Genomic DNA, 7057 nt, shown 5'->3' with positions numbered 1-7057 from the left:
CTGTCTCCCACATTAGCGAGGTAGCGCAAGGAAACAGATGAAAGAATGGCCCACACCCTCCAACCCACCCACATACACATGTGTACACATCCACACACACATATATACATACCTATACATCTCAACCTATACATATATATACACACAGACATATATATATATATATATATATATATATTTTTTTTTTTTTTTTTTTTTTTATACTTTGTCGCTGTCTCCCGCGTTTGCGAGGTAGCGCAAGGAAACAGACGAAAGAAATGGCCCAACCCACCCCCATACACATGTATATACATACGTCCACACACACAAATATACATACCTACACAGCTTTCCAAGGTTTACCCCAGACGCTTCACATGCCTTGATTCAATCCACTGACAGCACGTCAACCCCGGTATACCACATTGCTCCAATTCACTCTATTCCTTGCCCTCCTTTCACCCTCCTGCATGTTCAGGCCCCGATCACACAAAATCTTTTTCACTCCATCTTTCCACCTCCAATTTGGTCTCCCTCTTCTCCTCGTTCCCTCCACCTCCGACACATATATCCTCTTGGTCAATCTTTCCTCACTCATTCTCTCCATGTGACCAAACCATTTCAAAACACCCTCTTCTGCTCTCTCAACCACGCTCTTTTTATTTCCACACATCTCTCTTACCCTTACGTTACTTACTCGATCAAACCACCTCACACCACACATTGTCCTCAAACATCTCATTTCCAGCACATCCATCCTCCTGCGCACAACTCTATCCATAGTCCACGCCTCGCAACCATACAACATTGTTGGAACCACTATTCCTTCAAACATGCCCATTTTTGCTTTCCGAGATAATGTTCTCGACTTCCACACATTCTTCAAGGCTCCCAGAATTTTCGCCCCCTCCCCCACCCTATGATCCACTTCCGCTTCCATGTTTCCATCCGCTGCCAGATCCACTCCCAGATATCTAAAACACTTTACTTCCTCCAGTTTTTCTCCATTCAAACTCACCTCCCAATTGACTTGACCCTCAACCCTACTGTACCTAATAACCTTGCTCTTATTCACATTTACTCTTAACTTTCTTCTTTCACACACTTTACCAAACTCAGTCACCAGCTTCTGCAGTTTCTCACATGAATCAGCCACCAGCGCTGTATCATCAGCGAACAACAACTGACTCACTTCCCAAGCTCTTTCATCCCCAACAGACTTCATCCTTGCCCCTCTTTCCAAAACTCTTGCATTTACCTCCCTAACAACCCCATCCATAAACAAATTAAACAACCATGGAGACATCACACACCCCTGCCGCAAACCTACATTCACTGAGAACCAATCACTTTCGTCTCTTCCTACACGTACACATGCCTTACATCCTCGATAAAAACTTTTCACTGCTTCTAACAACTTGCCTCCCACACCATATATTCTTAATACCTTCCACAGAGCATCTCTATCAACTCTATCATATGCCTTCTCCCGATCCATAAATGCTACATACAAATCCATTTGCTTTTCTAAGTATTTCTCACATACATTCTTCAAAGCAAACACCTGATCCACACATCCTCTACCACTTCTGAAACCACACTGCTCTTCCCCAATCTGATGCTCTGTACATGCCTTCACCCTCTCAATCAATACCCTCCCATACAATTTGCCAGGAATACTCAACAAACTTATACCTCTGTAATTTGAGCACTCACTCTTATCCACCTTTGCCTTTGTACAATGGCACTATGCACGCATTCCGCCAATCCTCAGGCACCTCACCATGAGTCATACATACATTAAATAACCTTACCAACCAGTCAACAATACAGTCACCCCCTTTTTTAATAAATTCCACTGCAATACCATCCAATATATATATATATATATATATATATATATTTTTTTTTTTTTTTTTTTTTCATACTATTCGCTATTTCCCGCGATAGCGAGGTAGCGTTAAGAACAGAGGACTGGGCCTTTGAGGGAATATCCTCACCTGGACCTCTTCTCTGTTCCTTCTTTTGGAAAAAAAAAAAAAAAAAAAAACGAGAGGGGAGGATTTCCAGCCCCCCGCTCCCTTCCCTTTTAGTCGCCTTCTACGACACGCAGGGAATACGTGGGAAGTATTCTTTCTCCCCTATCCCCAGGGATATATATATATATATATATATATATATATATATATATTTCTTTTTTTTTCAAACGATTCGCCATTTCCCGCGTTAGCGAGGTAGCGTTAAGAACAGAGGACTGGGCCATTGAGGGAATATTCTCACCTGGCCTCCTTCTCTGTTCCTTCTTTTGGAAAATAAAAAAAAATTGAGAGGGGAGGATTTCCAGCCCCCCGCTCCCTCCCTTTTAGTCGCCTTCTACGACACGCAGGAATACGTGGGAAGTATTCTTTCTCCCCTTTCCCCAGGTATAATATATTAACATATGCATACACAGACATATACTTCCCACATACTCCTGTGTGTTGAAGAAGGCAACTAAAGGGGGCCTGAGTGGGGGCTGGAAACCCTCCCCTCCTTATATTTCAATTTCTAATAGGGGGGAATGTATTATATACATATATATATATTTTTTGTTTTCATACATATTTGCCATTTCCCATGTTAGCGAGGTAGCATTAAGAACAGAGGACTGAGCCTTAGAGGGAATATCCTAACTTGGCCCCCTTCTATGTGCCTTTTTTGGACAATTCAAAATGGGAGGGGAGGATTTACAGCCCCCCTGCTCTCTCCCCTTTTAGTCACCTTCTATGACACACAGGAAATACATGGGAAGTATTCTTTCTCCCCTACATATATATATATATCTTTCTTTCATACTATTCGCCATTTCCCGCGATAGCGAGGTAGCGTTAAGAACAGACAGAGGACTGGGCCTTTGAGGGAATATCCTCACCTGGCCATTCTTCTTTTGTTTACTGGTGCTACCTCACTGATGTGGGAGAAGGCAACCATCTATAATCACACCACAGTAATAAATATTTTTCCTTTTCTGTAATAACTAACCATGGTCTTGCCGGGTAACCCTTTGACTGTCGGTGACATGTTAGGAGTTCATGTGAGGCCAATTGAAGTCCAAAGGCCATTGTACATAACCTGACTCTCCCACATTTTTGTGTGGTTGACATGCCTTCCTCCCCAGTTGTGTCTTAACTGTCAAGGAAAGTGCATAAGAGAACTCATTCTACAGATGGGATTAAAGTAGTCCATGTTACTAACTCCAAGTCAGCACTGCCAAATGCCATTAGAGTGGCATGGCAGCATTCAGAATCAAAGTGCTACAGTGAAGGTTTACTTTGAAGCCTCTTTGGTAGTGTCAAATGCCATTAGAGTGGTGTGATTGAAGATTATGTGTATCATCATGGGAGGAAGATTCACATGACTTCAGACCAGAAACAAATTTGAAATGATGGTATCATCAGTACGAGGTACATGCAGGTGTTTGGAATGATGCATGCAGCTATTTTATCACATATGTTTCCCTGTTCAGTGCATAATGGTAACATATAACTGGAAAGCATCATAATTACCTCCTTTTCATGAATAGTTGTCTGACAGATGACTGGGCACTAAATTCTTCAGCATTCTTCACCACATGGCAGGTCAAGAGGCCAGCCAGATACTGTTGACGGTACTTCATTTACTCAACTAAAGATTAACTTGTTAGGCATTGTTATATGTATGTACACACTAGAAGACCCACGATGTAGCAAGTCACATATTTCATGTGTTGAAAATGTAACAGGCCATTGTATATCCCTTTCAAATATTTCCACAGAAGCAATAACTAAGATAGGTTTTTGTAGTTACTTTCATTGTATTGAAGTATTGCTGTTGATGATGTCCAAATATGCAGGAAGTTCATGTATTTGTTTTTCCTTCATACTTCATCAACTTTTCCTGGTGTAGTGAGGCAGCATCAGGAACAAAGGAAGGGCACAGCTGCTCACATCCATTCTCTAGCTGTCATATGTAATGCACTGAAACCACTGCTCCCTATCAACATCCAGGACCCACAGACCTTTTCATGGTTTTTACCCCATATGCTTCAAATGCAACATATGTACAATATTTCTTATATAAAAATGAGAATGATTTTAGCTCTTGGTAAGGCATAAGGCACCAAGTTGTGGGCAATTGCAAAAGGTTTCTCATTGTCTGATGTGGTTAATTTTCTTTGATTGAGGCATCAGAGATATAGAGAGCTAGATTTTTTTTTGAGAATATTTGTTGTATATCAAGATAGATCCTTATGTTTATTTACCATAAGATTTAAAGTAACTGGGATATGTTTTCAATAATGATCTTAAAGGTATAGCATGAAGTGCATTGGCATCTCAGATATCTACACAGCCTGAAGTGGCAAGCCAGTCATTAACTTATGGTGTGTTTTACATTTATTTTATGTACTGGATTTCACCAGCTATGGAGACTTTGCCAAGGGCTCTCCCTTTAGGGAGTTCCTGACGGGAACAGTTGTCAAAGATATAGAGAGGAGGATAGACAGATAAATTATTTAATGTCAGCCATGAATATAAATGGTTCATACTCAGTATACATATTGTTTCTTGATACTCCTTGTTTTATTTAAATATGGTAATAGGGCTCTCATTGGTTTCACAGTAACAAATATCATGCCTCAGGCAGCATCTCATGTGTGGGAATCTGCCAAAACATGCTCACTTGGAAAGAGTGTGGGTTCCCTGTGGCTCTTCCCCTTGACTTTAAAGTTTGTTTTTTGCTTTAAACAATCTTTTGCATATTATGGATGTGGAACTTCGGTTTCAGTTCGTTATACTTGACAGCTAGGGATATGATGTGTACAAATGAGGCTGTTTTTCACCTGTTTTTAATGTTACCCCAAAGCCAAGAAATGCAGTCAGGTGTAAAAGATGAGGAGCTGGGCATATAGTACAAACAATGGAAATTAATGAATCTGAAAATTTCCTCACATAATATCATCATCATTTGTGTAGGGATAAAAGAATTTTACCTGTCACAAGTTGAATTGTATTTTACTACCCTTGCTGTGCGAAGAGTAAGCTAGAAGAAAGTGGTTATTCACTTTAGGGAGATATTGCTTCTACAGTATTTTTTGAAGGCATTCAAATTCTAAGTAGCAAAAACTTATGCAAATAAAAATCTCAAGTTAGATATAACAGTAGTCTTCGTAATATCTGCAGAGAGAGACTTTTTCTTCATTCTATCATGTCCATTTCTGCTGTTTATACTTTACTACCCAATAAGAAATGAATTTTTTTATGAAAGGTAAAATGGAAACGAGAAAGAACCGTGGTTGTTTGGATCTGATCTTCGTATAGATATTAATTGAAAAAGAACATTGGAAGAGATGATTACATATGCATCATTTCTGAGCCATGTATGTTAGTGTATGTAATTTACTCTTGGCTGCTTTGGAATCATGTCAGAGATTAGACTATGTGAAAGATACAACAGTGGAATAGGGGACTAGTTTAAGATTATGTTGCAATGAAATATATATAATTCTTCCGGTGTGGTAGTGATGAGTATAGAAAGAGGTTGCACTGTAAGTGGAAATATTGCATGAAAGTTACATGAAAGGAAAAGATGAGAGATGAAGTATGAGCCAGAGTATGTGAAGCAGCAGGGAAAACCAAGGAGAGGTCTGTGGGGTCTGGCTGTGGGATGTAGCTATTGTTTCAGTGCATTACACAACAGCTAGAGAATGGATGTGAGGGAATAAGGCCTTTCCTGTGTGTGTATCTGGTGCAGCCTTATTCACATAGGAAGCAGTGAACAAGTATGGAAAAAACATATTGGCAAAGAAGTATCAGGCCTAATGCTAGGGATGTAGAAGGGTAGTTAAAGGAAAGTTTAAGTGAGTACATATAAAATTTTGTGGTTCTGACTGGTTCATTAGGTAGACACCTTAGGTGGAAATTATACAAACATAGGTAGGAGTGTCTGAAACATTGCTCCAGAGTTGCCCTCTGCCAGTGGCTTGTTAAGAGCGATGAAGTAAACTAAAGGCTAAAAAGCAGCACTGGATTTCACCAGTTATGGAGACTTGCCATGGCCACCCCCTTGACCCCCCTATGGGGTTCCTGGAGGGAATGGGCATCAGAGATACAGATAGATAGACTGATTTGTAGTTTTAGAATAGGAAAAACAAAATCAGAGACGTTGCAGAAGTCTGAATAACCATACAGAGGGTAGTGGAATGAAGAAACTATCATGTTAGAAAATCAAATTTAAGGAACTACTGGAACCTGGAAACAATTTTTATGATTTGAGATGATTATGCCTAAATAGACGTGGAGTCTACCTTGCAAGTTTACAAGCCATATGTAAAAAGACAAATATATAGGAAGCAGTTGGGTTTTTGAAAAGGTTCAAAGTTAAATAGTTACAAGAGTAAGGAACATAAAGAGAGATGATCAGGAAATTGGTCAGTCAAGCAAATAGAAACTGAATGATTGCAAGTACATTTTAGTGAGGAGCAAAATACTATTCTAGATGAGGTGGAACAACCACGAGGGGTGTATGTGTGAGAAGGATGATCAATTTTTAGAAGTGAATGGTAATATCATTGTAAAAAGAGAAATTTTCTTTCAATTCAAAGAAAATGTGATTATTATTTATCTGTGATAATTATATATGTACATACTGTATCAAAATAAATATTCACTGGTCAGGCTGTAGTAATTGATCCTTAAGTCAGAATAACTTGGGTTAAGGACCCCATTGATATCTTCTATAGAAGCTGCATTGTAGGGGTTCCTGTGACAGAAAGAAAAAGATGAAAAAGTAACCTTAAAAAATAATGATGTGTTATACTTTCCTGTTGTTAGATTTGCCTGGCATGGGCCTTTGTAGTATGATGACTAGTTTTGTATGTTTCAGAGAAGTCAAGAAAAGAAAGCCTTATTCAGATTTTTATTGAACATGAAGTATTGGGGATAATACCAAAATCATTCATCACCATATAGCTACTTGGGGAAAATGCTCAGCAACTTCAATCATACTGATTGAACAAATATTTTATGCACTGAAAAAAATAGAGGCAGAATACAAATAATAA

Source organism: Panulirus ornatus, chromosome 66 (genome assembly GCF_036320965.1).
Source record: "Panulirus ornatus isolate Po-2019 chromosome 66, ASM3632096v1, whole genome shotgun sequence".
Lineage (NCBI taxonomy): Eukaryota > Metazoa > Arthropoda > Malacostraca > Decapoda > Palinuridae > Panulirus > Panulirus ornatus.
This window is presented reverse-complemented; position numbering follows the sequence as displayed.